Source organism: Elephas maximus, chromosome 10, assembly GCF_024166365.1.
Source record: "Elephas maximus indicus isolate mEleMax1 chromosome 10, mEleMax1 primary haplotype, whole genome shotgun sequence".
NCBI classification, from domain to species: Eukaryota; Metazoa; Chordata; class Mammalia; order Proboscidea; family Elephantidae; genus Elephas; species Elephas maximus.
This window is the reverse complement of record NC_064828.1, coordinates 40,775,827-40,799,533: the sequence shown is the minus strand read 5'-3', so window position 1 is coordinate 40,799,533 and position 23,707 is coordinate 40,775,827.

Sequence of the window (23,707 nt, the reverse complement as noted above, 5' to 3'; positions counted from 1 at the left end):
CACCAGGGCTCCTTGAGAGTCTTTATAGGCCTGCCCCTGCTGGCTAATGGTATAGTGCTTCTGACCATCTTGATGGGCCTATTTAAGAGCCTTTCTTTTCGGGTTTCTATGGGAGTAACTAAAATTTTAAAAACATTTACAAAGCATAAATGAAAAGACAAAGAACATTTGGGACTCAAACTAAGACTATTCTTACATGGAAATAGAAATCATAATTGTGATATTTTTAAGCTAAAATCTCTGATATAATACAGCCCTAGTTAATCAGAATTCTCAGGGGATAAATTGTTCTTTTCAATTTCATTTTATGATGAATGGAGTGCTTTCTATCCAAAAACTACATGTTTTAAGTGTTCTAAAATATTATTAGTCCATACCTTAATAAGGAAAGTGAGGTGAAGATAATGCAAACATTCTTTAATTTTGGAGATTATAGTACTTTGAGGCTCTCACTTTAAACATCAATTTTCGTTATGTTTTGCTATCAGTGGAGAAGGTATATGTAATCATTTGAATCTAAACTAAATCTTACGTGGTTCATATTTTTGCTAGATTTTAAGTTTCTCTGATATCAATTTTTCTCTTTCTTTTGAAAATCTTGCAAGCATTACTTCACATTCTGTTTAGTTGGATTATGGTGAACTGAGATGTCACTGAATTTTTCTTAAACATTATTTTTTAAAGTCTTAAATTTAAGGAGAAAAAGAACTTTTGTACCTTTTCAAAATATTTTTTAAAAATGCCAGAGTAACTCCATTGTGCTTAAACGATCATAAATGTTAATGCCAAAAATAGAAAATCATCAAATAGAGAGGATTTGGAGGGCCAGCTAAGATTCAGTCTAGTAAGAATACAAACAAAAAAACCCCATAATTTTAATATAGTAATAATTAAGATAGAAATGTTAAGGAAAACTATTTTATTCTGACTGTTGTAATCAAAATGTATTTTCTAGAATTTTATTTTAAGGTGAGACCACTAGTTATTTCAATAATCATTAGTTATTTCAATGGTGGGATATTGCATATGTAACAAGATGTTTGAAGATTCCTTGGAGCATTTTCTGAGAGAAATGTGAGTTGGTAAAATAGAATATTATGTATTTTTTTAAAAAATTATTTTCCTGTCAATAAGATGTTGACAAATACTACAGGTACTTTTCTGTGCTGGAAACTAATTTTGAACTGAAATTTTGAAAGTATACATTCAAATATACAGAGAATCGATATTTGAGTACTGGGTGGGCAATTAAAACCAAACTCGTTGCCCTGGAGTCAATTCTGACTCACAGGGACCCTACAGGACAGAGTAGAACTGCCTCATAGATTGTTCAAGGAGTGCCTGGTGGATTCGAACTGCTGACCTTTTTAGTTAGCAGCTGTAGCTCTTAACCACTACGCCACCAGGGTTTCCAGGATGGGCAATTAGATCCTCTTAAAAATTCAAAGGAAATATTTTCAATAGAGAAAGCAACAAAATGGCTCTTATTTAAAGGTGAATAAATTCTATAAATTCATGGTACAAATTGCATATATATAAAAAAAAAAGACTTGCATTGTCTTCTATCCCAATTTTCCTTTTATAGGTAAAACCACACCCCTCTCAGAATAATTTTTCTCTTCTAAGCTTAAATTTCCAAACCTTCTTGTGTCCATAATTCCAATTCCTATTATAAGTAAATTTCTTCTGTTGTTGCTGTTGTTGAATGCTGTAGAGTTGATTCTGACTCAGGGAGAGCCAATGTGACAGAGTATAACTGTCCCAAGGGGTTTTCTAGGCTGGGAGCAGATCGCCAGGTCTTTTCTCCCTCGGAGTCACTGGTGGGATTCATGAATTCATCTTGCAGACCTTTTGTTAGCAACAAGTGCTTAACTGTTGCACTTTAAAGGGCTCCTTAAATTTCTTCTACAAGTTATGAATTGCACTTCTGGCCTTATAAATCAGTTTCTCTCTATCTGTTTTTAATTTTATTGTGCTTTAGGTGAAAGTTAATAACACGAATTAGTTTTTCATTAAAATATTTATACACAAATTGTTTTGCGACATTGCTTGTAATTCATGCAATGTGTCAGCACTCTCCCCCTTTCCCTTTCCACCTTGGGTTATCTGTGTCCATTCATTCAGTTTTCCAGTCCATTCTTGCCTTCTCCTCTTTGCTTTCGGGCAGATGTTGCCCGTTTGGTGTCATATACTTGATTGAACTAGGAAGCACGTTCCTCAAGTGTGTTAACATGTGTTATATAGGCCTGTGTAATCTTTGGCTGAATGGTTGACTTCAGGAGTGACTTCTGTTCTGAGTTAGTAAGGTGTCCAGGGACCATAACGTCTAGGGTTCCTCCACTCTCTGTCAGGCCAGCAAGTATGGCCTTTTTTGTGTGAATTTGAATTTTTTCTGCAATTTTTTCCCACTCTGTCTCAGATTCTCTGTTGTGACCCGTGTCAGAGCAGTCGGTGGTGGTAGCTGGGCATCATCTATTTTTCCTGGGTTTAGGATGGTGGAGGCTATGGTTCATGTGATCCATTTGTCCTTCAGACTAATATTTTCCTTGTGTCCTTAGCTTTCTTTATTCTCCTTATTTGGTCCTCAGGAGAGATGTAAAAAGCCCTTAATATTTAAAGCGCACATTATTACATGACCCTTCTCTCTCTCTCTCTATATATACATACATACATATTTTTTTCACTTAGCTAAAAAGTCTTGTCCCATCAATACATATTTTTTTCATCAATGTAATTTTCATTATCTCAGTGCTTTTCTGTATTGTAACGTCTCTGTATTTTTCATTTCTTTTTGGGTGCAAAGTTCAGAAGTAGATGCAGTTTCCACTGCTGATGAAAGGTCATTTTATCACTTTCTCTGATTCCTTGATATTGTTCTGTTGTGCATGCCCCTGGTAAACTTGACATTGTGTAGCTAGCTTTTTCTAAGGTGAATGGTTGGGAATGGCAAAGGAGAGGGTAATAGTATAAATTTTATTTGTAAGTAGAGACCATCAGGGACAAAGAACGTGATAAATGAGTAAATGGCAGTTCCTTAAGTTCAAATTATTTATAAAAATATGGCTTTCCAAGAAAGTCTTTCAATAAAATAATAAGTTGAAAAAAAGAAAAAAAGGGTTCAACCTTTTTTAAAGAACATCAAGTGCTCTTTTAGGAAGGGGGTTGTGGATCAATCTAGTTCTTTCATTTCATGAGTAGCTAATGATTTTAAAGATTTTTTCTTTAAAGATTTTAAAGAAAAGTGTGCATTATGGTTGTATCCTTTCACCATGCTTATTCAGTCTGCATTCTGAGCAAATAATTCAAGAAGCTGGACTATATGGAGAAGAACAGGGCATCAGGATTTGTGGCAGACTCATTAACAACCCCTATCTGCAGATGACACAATCTCTCTTGCTGAAAGCAAAGAAGACTTGAAGCACTGACTAATGAAGATCAAAGACTATAGCCTTCAATATGGATTACACCTCAACACAAAGAAAATAAAAATTCTGACAACTGGACCAATAAGCAACATCATGATAAAGAGAGAAAATATGGAAGTTGTCAAGGATATCATTTTACTTGGATCCATAATCAACATCCATGGAAGCAGCAGTCAAGAAGTCAAATGACCTATTGCATTGGGCAAATCTGCTGCCAAACACCTCTTTAAAGTATTGAAAAGCAAAGATGTCATTTTGAGAGTTAAGGTGTGCCTGAACCAGGCCATGATATTTTCAGTTGCCTCATAAGCATGTGAAAGTTGAACAATGAATAAGAAAGACTGGAGAAGAATTGATGCATTTGAATTATGGTATTGGCAAAAAATGTTGAATATACCACGGACTGCCAGAAGAACGAATGAGTCTGTCTCAGAAGAAATATACTCTGTGCTCCTTGGAAGCAAGGACAGTGAGACTTTGTCTCACATACTTTGAACATTTAATTAGGAAGGATCAGTCACTGGAGAAGGACATCAGGTCTAGTAAGGTAAAGAATCAACAAAAAAGAGCAAGATCCCCGACAACATTGATTAACATAAAAGTGATCGTGAGGATGGCTCAGGACCAGGCAGTGTTTTGTTCTGTCGTTATGAGTTGGAACTGACTTGAAAAAAAAAAGTGACTTGAGGGCGCCTACAAAAACATAACATTCATCAAATCCTTCAAAACTGTCATTTTGGTAATGTTTCCTTTAAATTTCCCTTTTTAAGAATATAAATTTGATTATGTATTTAAGAGTATGCTGAATAGTACTTTTACCTCTCTTTTTGATGTGTCCTTAAGAAAACAAAACCAAAAAAAAAAAAAGACCCGTTACCCTCAAGTTAATTCTGACTCATGGTGACCCCATGTGTTCTGAATAGAACTACTCCATAGGGTTTTCTTGTCTGTAATCTTTATGAAAGCAGATTGCCAGGCCTTTCTTCTGTGGTGCCACTGGGCACGTTTGAGCTGCCAACCTTTAAGTTAGTTGATCACAAACAGTTTGTACTACTCAGGGACCTTCCTAAGAAAATAGAGGCCAACTATACTACTTTTCAGTTGAGGTTCTAGGTCACCTAAGCAGGGGTGGCAGAAGAGCTGTCCCAAAACTATGAATTTTACCTGAGTGCAGTGGTTAAGAGCTTGGCTGCTAACCAGAAGCTCAGCAGTTTGAATCTACCAGTTGCTCCTTGAAAACCCTGAAAAACCCTGTCCTATAGGGTCTCTATGAGTTGTAATCGACTTGACAGCAACACGTTTTTGGGTTTTATCTACCTTCAGCATACAAGATACTGAATGCAGAATTGGAAAATTGAGATTTTGTTGGAGGCAGTTATGCTGTGATTCCCACACATCTCACCCCTAGCCACAGTATGATGGAACAGTGAAAGATGCTCCCTCCTAAGTTCAAATCCAGAGGAGACGAATGTCAGTGGGACCATTTGGGCAGCCAATACAGGTTCTGTAATTTGAGGGCACACCAAATGGAAGATCAATGACATATACTGGACAAAATGATTTGTGGCAACAAAGTAGAGTGCTATATTTGGTCTACATTACTCTACTATGGACAATAGGTCAAATATGTATTTTTACAAAGATGAAATATGGGCCAAGCAAGCAAGAATGCATATGGGGACATTATAAACATTGCACAAAATAGGCAAAAAGAAAGGCAAATGGAAAATGACTGAAAAGGCTGGAATTAGTGCTAGATCCTCAGAAGCTGGGTGAGGACCAGGCTGACAAGATGTATTTTGCCTTTGTCAAGAAAGGTACAATGAGAGATTTTTAGCTACATGTTCACTGAAAAATTCTCAAAGACCCTATGAGAGCAAAAGTCAACTTTAACATCTGCCATGGACAGAGGAAACTAACACCAAATCACCTTATATTACAGATGTTTCCTGCCCTAATCCTTCCCTTCCCTCCTACATTCCCACACCCCATCCAACTCTAAAAAAAAAATTAAATCCAAATCCACTGCTGTTGAGTCAATTCCGACTCATAGCAACTCTATAGGAAAGAGAAGAACTGCCCCATGGGGTTTCCAAGGAGTGCCTAGAGGATTTGAACTGCTAACCTTTTGGTTATTAGCCATAGCTCTTAACCAGTATGCCAAAAGAGTTTCCATTCCAACTCTAGAGGGGATGAATTTCATGGTTTGTCAGGAAGGAAAAAATGATGGCTACAAGATAAAGGATGTTGTTGTTGTTGTTAGGTACCATCGAATCGGTTCCGACTCATAGCAACCCTATGCACAACAGAACGAAACACTGCCCGGTCCTGAGCCATCCTTACAGGCATTGTTACACTTGAGCTTATTGTTGCAGCCATTGTGTCAATGCACCCCGTTGAGGGTCTTCCTCTTTTCTGCTGACCCTGTACTCTGCCAAGCATTATGTCCTTCTCCAGGAAATGATCCTTCCTGGCAACACGTCTGAAGTATGTAAGACACAGTCTCACCATCGTTGCTTCTAAGGAGCATTCTGGTTGTACTTCTTCTAAGGCAGATTTGTTCGTTCTTTGGCAGTCCATGGTATGTTCAATATTCTTCGCCAACACCACAATTCAAAGGTGTCAATTCCTCTTCGGTCTTCCTTATTCATTGTCCAGCTTTCACATGCATATGATGCCATTGAAAATACCATGGCTTGGGTCAGGCGCACCTTAGTTCTTAAGGTGACATCTTTGTTCTTCAACACTTTGAAGAGGTCCTTTGCAGCAGATTTACCCAAGGCAATGCATCTTTTGATTTCTTGACTGCTACTTCCATGGCTGTTGATTGTGGATCCAAGTAAAATGAAATCCTTGACAACTTCAATCTTTTCTCTGTTTATCATGATGTTGCTCATTGGTCCAGTTGTGAGGATTTTTGTTTTCTTTATATTGAGGTGCAATCCATACTGAAGGCTGAGGTCTTTGATCTTCATTAGTAAGTGCTTCAAGTCCTCTTTAATTTCAGCAAGCAAGGTTGTGTCATCTGCATAACACACATTGTTAATGAGTCTTTCTCCAATCCTGATGCCCCTTTCTTCTTCATATAGTCCAGCTTCTCGGATTATTTGTTCAGCATATAGATTGAATAGGTATGGTGAAAGAATACAACCCTGATGCACACCTTTCCTGACTTTAAACCAATCGGTATCCCCTTGTTCTCTCTGAACAGCTGCCTCCTGATCTATGTAAAGGTTCCTCATGAGCACAATTAAGTGTCCTGGAATTCCCGGTCTTTGCAATGTTATCCATTTGTTATTATCCACAAAGTTGAATGCCTTTGAATAGTCAATAAAACATAGGTAAATATCCTTCTGGTATTCTCTGCTTTCAGCCAGGATCCATCTGACATCAGCCATGATATCCCTGGTTCCACGTCCTCTTCTGAAACCGGCCTGAATTACTGGCAGTTCCCTGTCAATATACTGCTGCAACCATTTTTGAATGATCTTCAGCAAAATTTGGCTTGCGTGTGATATTAATGATATTGTTCTATAATTTCCACATTCGGTTGGATCACCTTTCTTGGGAATAGGCATAAATAGGCATCTCTTCCAGTCAGTTGGCCAGGAAGCTGTCTTCCATATTTCTTGGCATAGATGAGTGAGCACCTCCAGTGCTGCACCTGTTTGTTGAGACATCTCAATTGATATTCCATCAATTCCTGGAGTCTTGTTTTTCACCAATGCCTTCAGAGCAACTTGGACTTCTTCCTTCAGTACCATAGGTTCCTGATCATATGCCACCTCTTGAAATGGTTGAACATCAACTAATTCTTTTTGGTATAATGACTCTATGTATTCTTTCCATCTTCTTTTGATGCTTCCTGCATCGTTTAATATTTTCCTCATAGAATCCTTCACTATTGTAACTCAAGGCCTGAATTTTTTCTTCAGTTCTTTCAGCTTGAGAAACGCTGAGCGTGTTCTTCCCTTTTGGTTTTCCATCTCCAGCTCTTTGCACATTATAATACTTTACTTTGTCTTCTTGAGACGCCCTTCGAAATCTTCTGTTCAGTTCTTTTACTTCATCAAGTTTTCCTTTTGACAAAGGTTAGGAAATGTATATTCCACACAACCCTTATTATGTTCTAGGTATTCACTTATCTTGACAGTGGTCTAATGAGAGTAACTGTTTTCCCAAGGACAAGAGACAGTAAATGTCAGATCTAAAATACCTTCCTATCTGGTGCAAGTCAGAGTTTTTAACTACTCTACTGAAGTATCGATCTCTATTTGTAACCCACACTTCAGCTGCAACCCTAAAAGTAAAGAAGCTACCCATGTCATTCATCCCTTCAGGAAGCTTCTCATCTGGAGCAGGCCAAAACTGAAGCAGAAGAGAATTTTTAATCTTAAAAAGAAATTCAGAATTTTGAATATATTATTTATGTAAGGTTATTTTTATGACTAGAAGTCACAGAAGGCCTTTTTTTTTTTTTTTTTAATTGACCAACAATGACCAGAAAAGCCAATGGCACCTGACCACATTTTCACCCAAATGGCGGGTAAGAGTTAAACTTACAAAGTGGCTTTGAATGGGTGGGTTGGGAGGGTGGGTGGGTGGGGATTAAAGCTGCTTTCTTACTTTGCCTTACAAGTTCCCATTGGTTCAATGTGCCTGTTTTTACATAAATGAAGATATCCATATGTAAGTTGAATCCTACATCTAAACTTGAAGAACTAACAATGAGAAAATTGTGCTCTTAACATGCCTCAAAAATACAGTTAAAAGATGGGTATAAAGATAATTGATAAGGGGCGAAGGTGTTTTCAGTTGCCCTCCTACGCATGTGAAAGCTAGATGATGAATAAAGACCAAAGAAGAATTGATGCATTTGAATTGTGGTGCTGGAGGAAATACTGAATATTCCATGGACTGCCAAAAGAACAAACAAATCTGTCTTGGAAGGAGTGCAACCAAAATGTTCCTTAGAAGCAAAGATGGCAAGACTATGTCTCACTTACTTTGAACATGTTGTCAGGAGGGATCAGTCCCTGGAGAAGGACATCATCCTTGGTAAAGTAGAGGGTCAGCGAAAAAGAGGAAGACCCTCAATGAGATGGGTTGACATGGTGGTTGCAACAATGGGCTTAAGCATAACAACAATGGTGAGGATGGCACAGGCCAGGGCAGTGTTTTGTTGTGCATAGGGTCGCTATGAGTTGGAACCAACTCAATGTCACCTAACAACAACAATAATAAAGATAATTGATAAGGGGCAAAGGAGCTAAAGTAAAAACAACAAAGAAGAAATAATATTTTAACGGACTACAAGTAAAATGCTCAGCTCCTTTAGTAATAAAATAAATGCATTATTCTTTTTCCCTATCAAACTAGATAACTAAAGTTAATATTCATTATTATAGAAACTGTGGTGAGATAGACAATCTCAGACATTACTGTTAGACTGTAAATTAACACAATCCTTTTGAAAACAAACAACTATATATTACACTTTGAACATATTTTATCCTAAGGAAATGATCTTTAATGTAGGAAAAAACTACTGAGTTCTTGTTTCAGTATTATGTATACAATAATATCGAGACATTGGAAGCAGTTAATTACCAAATATCTAGCAAAAGGAAACTGACAGAGTAACTTACTCTAATTCAGCATAGTAGCTATAACACAACCACTAAAAATTGTTTAAGGATACTGTCTATGCTTATATGGAAGATGCATATGTCATAATATTATATGGAAAAAACCCAGGGAAATGGGGTATAAAATTTTATGTACCATGTAATTATAACTGCATTAAAATTCTACACATAGAATGAGAGTTGTATTATAAAACTTTCATACATATTTTCTCTGAGGTATTGAAATTAAGATTTTTTTTCTTTATTTTCCTCAAATTGTCCCTACAAATATTTAATAATTGTTAAAAACTAAAAGGTACTTTTTCAACCTTCGGTGATGCTATTGACCTACAGATTATAAGAAAATGCTATAAAATATTATGAAACAGGAATGATGGATGGAAAAACATGCTATAAAAATATTAAAAACATATAAATGGCAGATAAAAACCCATTGCCGCTGAGTCGATTTTGACTCATGGCGACCCTATAGGACAGAGCAGAACTGCCCCATAGGATTTTCAAGGAGTGGCTGGTGGATTTGAAATGTTGACCTTTTGGTTACCAGCCCAGCTCTTAACCACTATGCCACCAGGGCTCCAAATGGTGGATAATATTCACTATATTACATAAGATTTTTTTTTATTGAGATCCATAAAAGAAAACAAGTCTCGTTGTTAGGAATATTTCCCCCCAGCACATAATAAAAAGGTTAACCCTGATGTATATATAAACATATATTTTAATCTTAGAGAAACTTTACATTTGTACTCAAGTTTCTGTCTTTGATTTAAATTGTGGAAGGCTTAAAACTTAAATTTCTACTCACCTCTAGAAAAATGGATTTATGGTATATATTTCTGGTATTAAGATTACCTATTTTTTAAATCTTACATTTCTTACCTAATTTTACCACCCACCCTCAATTTTTGTTCTCCTTCATCTTTTATTAGTACAACAAATATAATTTATAAATACATCAAATGAAATGAGAAATCAATCAACAAAGAACTATTTATAACATACCAATTATATATATATATATATTGTTTTGCTGGAAACCTTGGTGGCTTAGTGGTTAAGAGCTATGGCTGCTAACCAAACAGTCAGCAGTTGAAATCCACCAGGAGCTCTTTGGAAACTCTATGAGGCAGTTCTACTCTGTCTTATAGGGTCACTATGAGTCCGAATCTACTGGACGGCAATGGGTTTGGGTTTTCGTTTGATTGTTTTGCTAGAGGAGCCCTGGTGGTAGAGTGGTTAAGCACTGTACTGCTAACCAAAAAAGGTCAGCAGTTTGAACTCAGCAGCTTCTCTGCAGGAGAAAGGTGTGGCAGTCTGTTTCCATAAATATTATAGCCTTAGAAATTCTATGGGGCAGTTCTCCTCGGTCCTATAGGGCCGCTATGAGTCAGAATCAAACTGACAAACTGACAGCAATTTTTGGGGGGGGGGGTGTAATTGTTTTGCTGGTGTGAAGCAGCATTTTTTAATAGTGAAAATAATATTAATCTAGGGGTCATAAAACAGGTAAACATCCTTCTGATATTCTCTGCTTTCAGCCAGGATCCATCTGACATCAGCCATGATATCCCTGGTTCCACGTCCTCTTCTGAAACCGGCCTGAATTACTGGCAGTTCCCTGTCAATATACTGCTGCAGCCATTTTTGAATGATCTTCAGCAAAATTTGGCTTGCGTGTGATATTAATGATATTGTTCTATAATTTCCACATTCGGTTGGATCACCTTTCTTGGGAATAGGCATAAATATGGGTCTCTTTCAGTCAGTTGGCCAGGAAGCTGTCTTCCATATTTCTTGGCATAGACGAGTGAGCACCTCCAGTGCTGCATCTGTTTGTTGAAACATCTCTATTGATATTCCATCAATCCCTGGAGCCTTGTTTTTCGCCAGTGCCTTCAGAGCAGCTTGGACTTCTTCCTTCAGTACCATCAGTTCCTGATCATAGGTCACCTCTTGAAATGGTTGCATATCCACTAATGCTTTTTGGTACAATGACTCTGTGTATTCCTTCCATCTTCTTTTGATGCTTCCTGCATCATTTAATATTTTCTCCATGGAATCCTTCACTATTGCAACTCGAGGCTTGAATTTTTTCTTCAGTTCTTTCAGCTTGAGAAACGCTGACCGTGTTCTTCCCTTTTGGTTTTCCATCTCCAGCTCTTTGAACATGTCATTATAATACTGTCTTCTTGAGAGGCCCTTTGAAATCTTCTGTTCAGTTCTTTTACTTCATCAATTCTTCCTTTTGCTTTAGCTGCTCGATGCTCAAGAGCAAGTTTCGGAGTCTCCTTTGACATCCATCTTGATCTTTTCTTTCTTTCCTGTCTTTTCAGTGACCTCTTGCCTTCTTCATGGATGATGTCCTTGATGTCATTCCCCAACTCATCTGGTCTTCAGTCACTAGTGTTCAATGCATCAAATCTATTCTTGAGTTGGTCTCTAAATTCAGGTGGGATATACTCAAGGTCATATTTTGGCTCTCGTGGACTTGCTCTGATTTTCTTCAGTTTCAGCTTGAACTTCCATATGAGAAATTGATGGTCTGTTCCACAGTCGGCCCCTGGCCTTGTTCTGACTGATGATATTGAGCTTTCCCATCTTCTCTTTCCACAGATGTAGTCAGTTTGATTTCTGTGTCTTCCTTCTGGCGAGGTCTATGTATATAGTTGCCTTTTATGTTGGTGAGAGAAGGTATTTGCATTGAAGAAGTTGTTGGTCTTGCAAAATTCTATCATTCTGTCTTTGGCACTGTTTCTATAGCCAAGGCCATATTTTCCAACTACTGATCCTTATTCTTTGTTTCCAACTTTCGCATTCCAATCGTTAGTAATTATCAATGCATCTTGATTGGATGTTCGATCAATTTCAGACTGCAGAAGCTGATAAAAATCTTCTATTTCTTCATCTTTGGCCCTAGTGTTTGGTGTCTAAATTTGAATAATAGTCGTATTAACTGGTCTTCCTTGTAGGTGTATGGATATTATCCTATCACTGAGAGCGATAACATAACAAGCTATAGATAACACTGCAAAGAATGGGAATTCCAGAACACATAATTGTGCTCATGAGGAAGCTTACATAGATCAAGAGGCAGTTGTTCAGACAGAACAAGGAGATACTGATTGGTTTAAAGTCAGGAAAGGTGTGCGTCAGGGTTGTATTCTTTCACCATACCTATTCAATCTGTATGCTGAACAAATAACTCGAGAAGCTGGACTATATGAAGAAGAACAGGGCATCAGGATTGGAGAAAGACTCATTAACAACCTGCGTTATGCAGATGACACAACCTTGCTTGCTGAAAGTGAAGAGGACTTGAAGCACTTACTACTGAAGGTCAAAGACCACAGCCTTCAGTATGGATTACACCTCAACATAAAGAAAATAAAAATCCTCACAACTGGACCAATGAGCAACATCATGATAAATGGAGAAAAGATTGAAGTTGTCAAGGATTTCGTTTTACCTGGATCCACAGTCAACACCCATGGAAGTAGCAGTCAAGAAATCAAAAGACACATTGCCTTGGGTAAATCTGCTGCAAAGGACTTCTTCAAAGTGTTGAAGAGCAAAGATGTCACCCTGAAGACTAAGGTGCATCTGACCCAAGCCATGGTATTTTCAATGGCATCATATGCATGTGAAAGCTGGACAATGAATAGGAAAGACTGAAGAAGAACTGATGCCTTTGAATTGTGATGTTGGCGAAGAATATTGAATATATCATGGACTGCCAAAAGAACAAACAAATCTGTCTTGGAAGAAGTGTGGCCAGAATGCTCCTTAGAGGCAGGGATGATGAGACTGCTTCTTACATACTTTGGACATGTTGTCAGGAGGGATCATTTCCTGAAGAAGGATATCATGCTTGGCAAAGTACAGTGTCAGCGGAAAAGGGGAGGCCCCTCAACGAGGTGGATTGACACAGAGGCTGCAACAATGGGCTCAAGCATAACAATGATTGTAAGGATGGCGCAGAACCGGGCGGTGTTCCGTTGTGTTGTGCCTAGGGTCGCTATGCGTCAGATCCGACTTGATGACACCTAACAACAGCAAGAACAAGAACAGGGGTCATAAATTCTGAATTGTTGTCCCTATTGTCCCATTTATACTTGTCGTGATGTCTTCGGGTATTTGTCATCATTTGTAAAGTAGGCAGATAGCTAAGGGATCTCTAAGTTCATTTCTAAAATTCTCTGAAATTAAGTGCTATGTGGGTGGATGAAGAAAAATGCTAAAACGTAGTTCCTTTGATTTCTATTTCAAAATACTCTTGAAAAAATGAGAAAATGATACTAAAAACCGAATCAGTTTATCAAGCTACTTTTTGAAAAAATTGTGGTACACAGAAATAAAATTGACCATTTTAACCATTTTGAAGTGCAATTATCACCACAATCTAGCTCCAGAACATTCTCATCATGCCAAAAGAACCCCTGTACCCATTAACCAGTCACTCCCCACTCCCCATCACCAGGCTTTACGAAAAACAAACAAGCCTGTTGCTATGCAGTCGATTCAGACTTATAGCAACTCTTTATGGGCTCTGGCAACCACTAATTTTCTTTCTGTCTCTATGGAGTTGCTTCTTCTGGATTCAATAAATGGAATCATACAGTATATGACCTTTTGTCTTTCTTCTTTCACTTAGTATAATGATTTCCAAATTTATCCATGTTGTGGAATATATCAGTACTTTATTACTTTTTATGGCTGAATACTATTGTGTCATGAGTATACTATATATATTATGCTTATCAAGTCACTAGCTGATAGACATTTGAGTCATTTCTACTTTTTAAAAATGTATTTATTTATTTTTATCTATTATAATTATGCTATAAACATCCATGTAGGGGTTTTTGTTTGAATAAACCTGGTTTCAATTCTTTTGGGCATTTATCTTGGAATAGAATTTCTGGATTATCTGGTAATTCTAATCTCTATTCATACCCAAACAAATAAAAAAAAAAAAAAAAAACACTGGAAATTGTGGATTTGTGGATAAAGATTTTTTTAATTAAATTTTAATCTTATTAAAGTTAAGTGATCTTTTAAGCAAAAACCAATAATGTATTGGTAATTTATAAAATATGTTAGAATAAAATTTATGACAATAATAGCCCATAATTTGGGCAGGGGAAATGGGAGTATATTGTTAAAAGGTTCTTATCGTACAGAAGAGGAAGAAAAATAATACTTAAAAGTCTGTGATGAGTTAAAAAAAATGAATGCTATAAATCTAAAATAACCAGTAAAAAATGATAAACAAAATACCAGAGATTTACAGTTTTGATAAAAAGCAAGACCTAACAATACAGTGCTGATAAGAAACATTCATATAAAGACACAAATTATATAAAAGTAAAATAATGCAAAAAAAATCCCATCTTAATATTAATCAAAGGAAAGTTAGGGTGGCTTTATATTACATAAAGTAGTATTATGAGCAAAAAATGTTGTAAGGAATGATAATAAATTGGCCAAACTCTTCAAGAGATCATAAGAATCCTAAATGCATATGTACCTAATAGCAGAACTTCAAATAAATATAAAGCAAATATTGATGGAATTGCAAACAGAAGCACCGAACAATTTTTGTCATAGAAGTCAACATCCCAGTCTCAATAATTGACAGAACAAGTACACAGAAAATAGATAATGATAAAGAAGAAGAGAATAATGTTATCAACCTACTTCAGCAAATTTGTATTTATAAAACACAACAGCAGAATAAACATTTTTTTTTCAAGTGTACATGGAACATTTTAAATAGTAGACCATATTCTGGAACATAAAACAAGTCTCAATAAATGTAAAAAAAGTTATAACATATAAATTATTCTCCCTGATCACATAATAGTTGAATTAGAATTCAATAATGAACATATTTGGAAAATATCCATATAATTGGACATAAAATATCACACTTATGAATAGCAATTAAGTTAAAAAAATCAAAATTCTATGAGATTTAGCTAAAGCAATACACAAAGAAAAACTAATGACAATAAATGCCTGTATTACCAAAGATTAAAGTTCTCAAATCAAGCTAGACTGATCAGGAAACAAAGACGGAAGTCAGAGATGACCAATATCAGGAATAAGAGAGTTGACGCTAATGTTATAACCTGTACAGATATTAAAAGGATAACGAGAGGGATATTATCGAAATGTTTTTTTGCTAAAAATTTTGACAATTTAGCTGAAATAGATTAATCCCTTTAATACACAAACTACCAAAGCTCACCAAGTAAGAAAGAGATAAAGCAAAGCTGGAGGACTTATACTGTCTGCGTCAAAGGCTCATTGTAAGCATCAATAATCAAATCAGTGTGATTTTGAAATAAACAAACATACCAATGGAATGGAACAAATTATCTAGAAATAGACCCACACATATACGGTCAATAGGTAGATTTTTGACAAAGATATAAAGGACTTCTTTAATGGAAAATGAGTCTTTCCAACAAATTGTGCTGGAACAACTGGGCATACATGTGCAAAACAATAAACCTTGACCTATAATTTACAATTTATACCAAAAAAAAAAAAAAGAACTCAAAATGCAGCATTGATCTAAATGTAAAAGTATAAAATTTCTAGGAAACAATGTACAGGGAAATATTTGTAATATTAAAGCAGTCAGTCAAATATTTCTTAGATTTCATTAAAACTAAAAATGATTGCTCTGTGAAAAGCACTATTAAGAGAATATAAAAACAAATCACTAACAGGGCAAAAGTATTTGCAAACCACATACATGATGAAAGGTCATTTATCCAGAACATATAGATTACTCTCAAAATTCAATAATAAGAAAACAAACTAAACCCAAAAAACCAAACCCACTGCCACTGAGTCGATTCCAACTCATAGTGACCCTACAGGAGAGAGTAGAACTGCCCCGTAGAGTTTCCAAGGAGCACCTGGTGGATTTGAACTGCTGACCTTTTGGTTAACAGCCATAATACTTAACCACTATGCCCGCCAGGGTTTCTGAAAACAAACTATTCAATAAAAATACTTGGTAAAAAAATTTGAATAGATCCTGGTACAAAGGAGATACATACTGATGGTGGGAATGTTAAATGTTGAAACCACTTTGGAGATATTTTTAACATTTTGTGAAAAGGTTAAACATGTATCCCTGGTGGCGTAGCAGTTAAGAGCTTGCCTGCTAACCAAAAAGTTTGGCAGTTCAAATCCACAAGCCACTTCTTGGAAACCCTGTGGGGAAGTTCTACTCTGTCCTATAGAGTCACTGTGAGTCAGAATCAATTTCATGGCACTAGTTTATTATTATTATTTTTTTATTTTTATACCTACCATATGATCTAGCTGTCTCCTCTCCTAGGTATTTACCCAAGAAAATGATAGTATACATTTATACAAAGACCTATAAACAGATATCAAAGCAGTTTTATTTATAATAGCTCCAAAGTGAAAGCAATTCAAATACCCATTAACGAAAGAATTATTAACACATGAATCTAAAATAATTATGGTGAGGAAAAGGAGTCAGACAAAAAAAGGCTACATTCTGAATAATTGCTTTTATGTAATATTCTATAACATGCAAAGCTACCTACAGTTGCAAAACAGACAACAGATCAGAGGTTGCCTGGGGAGGAGGCTGGTTGTCCTGAGAAGGCATGAAGATTACATAAAGCAAGAGGGAATTTATAGGGGTCAGGGATATGCTGATTTTCATTGTGGTGATGATTTTAGCGCTGTTTATATGTTTCAAGGAGCTTGGTGGTGCAGTGGTTAAACTTTCAGCAGCTGGAATCCACCTGTTGCTCCTTGGAAACCCTACGGGGCCATTCTACTCTATAGTATAGGGTCACTATGAGTCACAATCAATCTGAGGGCAACTGGTTTGTTTGATATATACTTCAATGAGCCCTAGTGGGACAGTGGTTAAGCACTTTTCTCATAACTGAGAGATCTGTGGTTTAAACCCACTAGCACTCTGTGGGAGAAAGATGTGGCAGCCTGTTTCCATAAAGATTACAGTCTTGGAAACACTATGAGTCTCTATGAGTTGGAATTGACTCAATGGCAATGGGTTATATATTTCAAACTTATCAAACCGTGTATTTAAATATGTGCCATTTAATGTATACCAAAGACATCACCTTGAAGACTAAGGTGCCCCTGACCCAAGCCATGGTATTTTCAATTGCATCATATGCATGTGAAAGCTGGATAATGAATAAGGAAGACCGAAGAATTGATGCCTTTGAATTATGGTGTTGGTGAAGAATATTGAATATACCATGGACTGCCAGAAGAAGGAAAAACATCTGTCTTAGAAGAAGTACAACCAGAATGCTCCTTAGAAGCAAGGATGGCGAGACTGCGTCTTACATACGTTGGGCATGTTGTCAGGAGGGATCAGTCTCTAGAGAAGGATATCATGCTTGGCAGAGTACAGGGTCGATGGAAAAGAGGAAGCCCCTCAAGGAGGTGGATTGACACAGTGACAGCAACAACGATTATAAGGATGGCTCAGGACTGGGCAGTGTTTCGTTCAGTTGTGCATAAGGTCACTATGAGTCGGAACCGACTCAACAGCACCTAACAACAACCACAACAATTATACTTCAATAAAACTATTAAAAAACAGCTAAAAGGAAAGTCCAATATTCATCATCAAATTAAGACACATTTCTAAAACTACAGTAGTTTTAAGAATTCTAGTACAGAGATGAAGAAAGGCCATAAAATAAAACAGAGTAGGAAGTCCAGATAAAACCAAAATACTTTTACTATATAACGATTACATTTCAAATCAGAGAGAATTGTCTATGATTGCTAATTGTCTATCCCTGAAGAAATAAACTTAGAACTTTATCTCATTTCATTCAAAAGCAACTTCAAATAGATTTATAAGTTAAGTGTAAATAACTGAGTTGATAAAATATTCTGAAAAAAGAGATTAATATTTATATCTCTAGAAAACATAGATGAATATTTATGTAAGCTCAGTGGTAAGAAAGTATTTAGACATATAAGACATCAAAGGCAAAAACTGAAGAAAGTGATTAATAGCTCTGGGTATACAAAAAAATGAAAATTCATAAATGTGCTATTATGAGCAGAAATATAATAAGCATGATTAAAAAGCTAAAAGTAAATGAAGGAAGATTATTTGCACGTACACGTAGAGCATCCATTCAGTATTCTCAGAATATAAAGAGGTTTTACTCATCAACGAGCAATTAAAAAGCCAAATTTCTCATCAGAAAATGGGCAAAGAAATAGAAAATTTAGAGAGGGAGAAAAAAGAAAAGAAAAATAGAGATGACAAACAAACACGTAAAAATGATATGTTCCAAAATGATGCCAATCCTTCCTTATATGCTACAAATCTGCTGGAGTATTTTCTTAGATTTTATGACTGTAGTCTGATGACCAATGCAATAATCCCTGGTGGGTGAGGGAGGCATCCAGAATCCTAGACCATCTCAATAGGATTGGACAGCTGGTTCCTGAGGGGCTTCATCTCTGAATCTGGCAAAATTTCTATGCAGTTGTCAAATTTAATGTGACTAATTTTCCTTTTTGATGTAGAAATACCTGTCACGGATTGAATTGCGTCCCCCCAAAATGTGTCAGCTTGATAGTCCGTGATTTCCAGTACTGTGTGATTGTTTACCATTTTGTCATCTGATGTGATTTTCCTGTGTGTGGTAAATCCTATCTCTATGATGTTAATGAGGTGGGATTAAGGGTGTGTTAATGAGGCAGGACTCAATCTACAAGATTAGATTGTGTCTTAAATCAATCTTTTTGAGATATAAAAGAGAGAAGCAATCAGAGAGATGGGGACCTCATACCACCAAGAAACAAGAGCCAGGAGAATAGCCCATTCTTTGGATCCGGGTTCCCTGCACTGAGAAGCTCTTCAGCCCGGGGAAGATTGACGACAAGGACCTTCTCCCAGAGCAGACAGAGAGAAAGCCTTCCCCTGGAATTGGCACCCTGAATTAGGACTTCTAGCTTCGTAGCCTCTGAGAGAATAAATTTCTCTGTTAAAGCCATCCACTTGTGGTATTTCTGTTACAGCAGCACGAGATAGCTAAGACAATACCCTTGACATCTCAGGAAGATTTCTGTTACCTGCTGCCTTCAGCAATATACCAGTATCCTTGCAATTAAGCTCAAATATCTAAGAAGTACTTTGTTCTTGCTTCAAAATTTTAGGCAACAGAAAATAGCATACTTATCAATGATCAAAAGAAATGTGCACCTCTCTGTTTTTTTGTTTATTTCCCTGAAACGTATTTGCTATAGACTGAACATATAGTTCCACCTTTCTTTAAAAAAACAGCTATTGTGAACCGGCACTCATTATTCTCTACTTGTCATCCTCCTAGAAAATTTTTTTCTCTCTCCGCTTTTGAAAGCTGAAATTGCATAGACCCTCCTGTTGTTTGTAGATTAGCTGTAATGTATTCAGTGCCCAAAGGGTAACATAAGAGGATTAGCTAGAGTAGAGAGGGAACAGGGATGGTCCTTCAGGCTTTGCTATGTTACAGCCATGCAGATGAGACCAAAATTAGGCCAGAGTGTCATCTCTCTTTGAGATTAATGGCATAACAAATTTCCAACTTATTCCTCCCCACTAACTTATTTCCTAAAACTCTAATTACTTCAAAACATATTTGTCAGCTTAATTGAAAGCTGACTATTTTCTATTAACACCATTTTTCTAAATATTTAAGCTAAACATATTTCTTGAGATGATGAGTATTGTAGAAAAATGTTAACCAAGACTAGGCTTTTTATTTATTATTAAAGTGTTTCATATCATACAATTTTGACCTTACCTTTACTCCCCAAAGTAAATCACATTTATCTAGCTATATTTACTTTTAAGGCTACCAAAGGACACGAAAAATTCTGAAATTGTGCAGAATTGTACAAAGTGAAAATTTCAGTTTAACAAGTAGTTTTAAATTCTATGACTGTTTTATTTTTTCTGAAACTGATTTATTAAGTTTGCCTCCAAACATGAAGAATAGTTAATATGAGTTCCAAGTATTACAAAATAAAAAGAAAGGACTTTAATATTTAAATGAACCCTAAAGGTACCATTAAAATATTGTTGTTGTGTGCCTTCAAGTTGATTCCTACTCATAGTGACCCTCTATGACAGAGTACTGCCCCGCACTGCTTCCTAGGCTGTAATTTTACAGCCCCCAGGCATCTGTCAGTTTGTTGTACTGTGGTGGCTTTGGTGTTCCTGTGATGCTGGAATCTATGCCACCAGTATTCAAATACCAGCAGGGTCACCCATGGTGGAAAGGTTTCAGCTGATCTTCCAGACTAAGACAGACCTAGGAAGAAGGAAAAAGTGGTCTACTTCTGAAAAGAATTAGCCAGTGAACATCGTATGAATAGCAGCAGAACAGTGTCTGATATAGTGTCAGAAGATGATACCCTCAGGTTGGAAGGCACTCAAAAGATGACTGGAGAAGAGCTGCCTTCTCAAAGTAGAGTCCACCTTAACGATGTGGATGGAATCAAACTTTCAAGACCTTCATTTGCTGATGTGGTATGACTCAAATTGAGAAGAAATAGCTACAAACACCCATTAGAAATTGGAATGCAAAATGTACAAAATATGAATCCAGGAAAATTGGAATTGTCAAAAATGAAATGGAACACACAAACCATATCCTAGGACTTAGTGAGCTAAGATGGAATTTTGAATCAGACGATCATATGGTCTACTATGCCAGGAATGACAATTTGAAGAGGAATAGCATTGCATTCATCGCCAAAAAGAACATTTCAAGATCTGTCCTGAAGTACAGTGCTGTCAGTGACAGAATTATATCCATACGCCTATAAGGAAGACTAGTTAATACCACTATTATCCAAATTTATGCATCAAACAACTAAGGCCAACAATGAAGAATATGAATTTTACCAATGTCTGCAGTCTGAAATTGACCAAACATGCATTCAGGATGTATTGATAATTACTGGTGATTGGAATGTGTAAGTTGGAACAAAGAAGAAGGATTGGTAGTTGGAAAATATGGCCTTGGTGATAGAAACGATGCCAGAGATTTCATAATAGACTTTTGCAAGACCAACAACTTCTTCATTGCAAATACCTTTTTTCACCAACATAAATAGTGACTATACATGTGGAAGGAGCCCTGGTGGCTTCAAGCTGAAACTGAAGAAAACTGGAACAAGTCCATAAGAGCCAAAGTATGACCTTGAGTATATCCTAACTGAATTTGGAGACCATCTCAAGAATAGATTTGATGCGTTGAACACTAATGACCAAAGACCAGATAACTTGTTAAATGACAACAGGGACATCATAAGTGAAGAAAGCAGAAGGTCATTAAAAAGACGGGAAAGAAAGAAAAGACCAAAATGGATGTCAGAAGAGACTCTGAAACTTGCTCTTGAACCTCGAGCAGCTTTAGGGAAAGAGAGATGTGATGAAGTAAAAGAGCTAAACAGAAGACTTCAAAGCGTGGCTTGAGAAGACAAAGAAAAGTATTATCAGAATGACATGTGCAAAGACCTGGAGATAGAAAACCAAAAGGGAAGAACACGCTTGGCATTTCTCAAGCTGAAAGAACTGAAGGAAAAATTCAAGCCTGGAGTTGCAATATTGAAGCATTCTATGGGGGAAATATTAAATGATGCATGAAGTATCAAAAGAAGATGGAAAGAATACACAGAGTCACTGTACCAAAAAGAATTGGTCAACATTCAACCATTTCAGGAGGTAGCATATGATCAGGAACTGATGGTACTGAAGGAAGAAGTCCAAGCTCCACTGAAGGCGTTGATGAGAAACAAGCCTGCAGAAATTGATGGAATACCGATTGAGATGTTTCAACAAATGGATGCAGCACTGGAAGTGCTCACTTGTCTATGCCAATAAATTTGAAAGACTGGTCAACTGACTGGAAGAAATTCATAGTTATGCCTATCCCCAAGAAAGGTGATTCAACCGAATACAGATATTATCAAACAATATCATTAATATCTCATGCAAGTAAAATTTTGCTGAAGATCATTCAAAGTACCAGTAGTAGTATACTGACAGAGAACTGTTAGAAATTCAAAAGAGGACTCAGAAGAGGACATGGAACCAGGGATATCATAGCTGATGTCAAATGGATCCTGGCTGAAAGCAGAGAATACCAAAAAGATATTTTACAGTGTTTTATTGACTATGCAAAGGCATTTGACTGTGTGGATCATAGCAAATCATGGACAACCCTGCTAAGAATGGGAATTGCAGAACAATTACGCTCATGAGAGACATGTATATAGATCAAGAGGCAGTCGTTTGAACAGAACAAAGGAATACTTCATGGTTTAAAGTCAGGAAAGGTGTGTGTCAGGGTTGTATCATTTCACCATACCTATTCAATCTGTATGCTAAGCAAACAGTCTGAGAAACTGAACTGTATGAAGAAGAACACGGCATCAGAATTGGAGGAAGACTAATTAACAACCTGTGTCATGCAGATGACACAATATTTCTTGCTGAAAATAAAGAGGACTTGAAGTACTTACTGATGAAGATCAAAGACCTCAGCTTTCAGTATGGATTGCATGTCAACATAGAGAAAACAAAAGTCCTCCCAACTGAACCAAAAAGCAACATAATGATAAACGGAGAAAAGTTTGAAGTTGTGAATGATTTCATTTTTCTTGGATCCACAATCAACATCCATGGACACAGCAGTTAAGGAATTAAAAGACACGTTGCATAAGGCAAATCTGCTGCAAAATACCTCTTTAAAGTGTTGAAAAACAAAGATGTCACCTTGAAGACTAAGGTGTGCCTGATCCAAGTCATGGTGTTTTCAATTGCCTCATATGCATGTGAAAGCTGGATGATGAATTAGGAAGACTGAAGAAGAATCAACTCCTTTGAATTGTGGCATTGGCAAAGAATATCTAAAATACCATAGACTGCCAAAGAATGAACAAAATCTGTCTTGGAAGAGGTACAACCAGAATGCTCCTTAGAAACAAGAATGGTGAGACTACGCCTAGCATACTTTTGACATGTTATAAGGAGGGATCAGTTCCTAGAGAAGGAAATCATGCTTGATAAACTAGAGGGTCAGTGAAAAAGAAGACCCTCAAGGAGATGGATTGACATAGCAGCTGCAATAATGGGCTCAAGCATAACAATGATTGAGATGATGGCACAGGACCGGGCAGTGTTTCCTTCTGTTGGACATAGGGTGGCTATGAGTTGGAACCTACTCAAGGGCACCTAACAAAAAAAATATATATATATATTCCTGGAGCAGATCTTAGCAATCTGCTTGGTTTGTCTTTTCTCTCCTGGAGCCACCGAGTGGATTCAAACAGCCTGTCTTTGGGTTAGCAGGCCAGGGCTTAACCATTGCACAGCCAAGGGACCATTAAAATGTAGGCTCAGAATCCAGGCAATTATTTGAACTTGGTAGGTTTAAAACACCATCAAAACTTTGAAGATATTAATCATTCCTACAGACATGATCCTGGATCATGTGTGTGAAAAACATTTGCTCTGTTTAGAAAATGATAGCCATCTTCCATAGTGCCCTGCCAGCATCACTCATTGCTTTTGAGCTGATTCTGAAT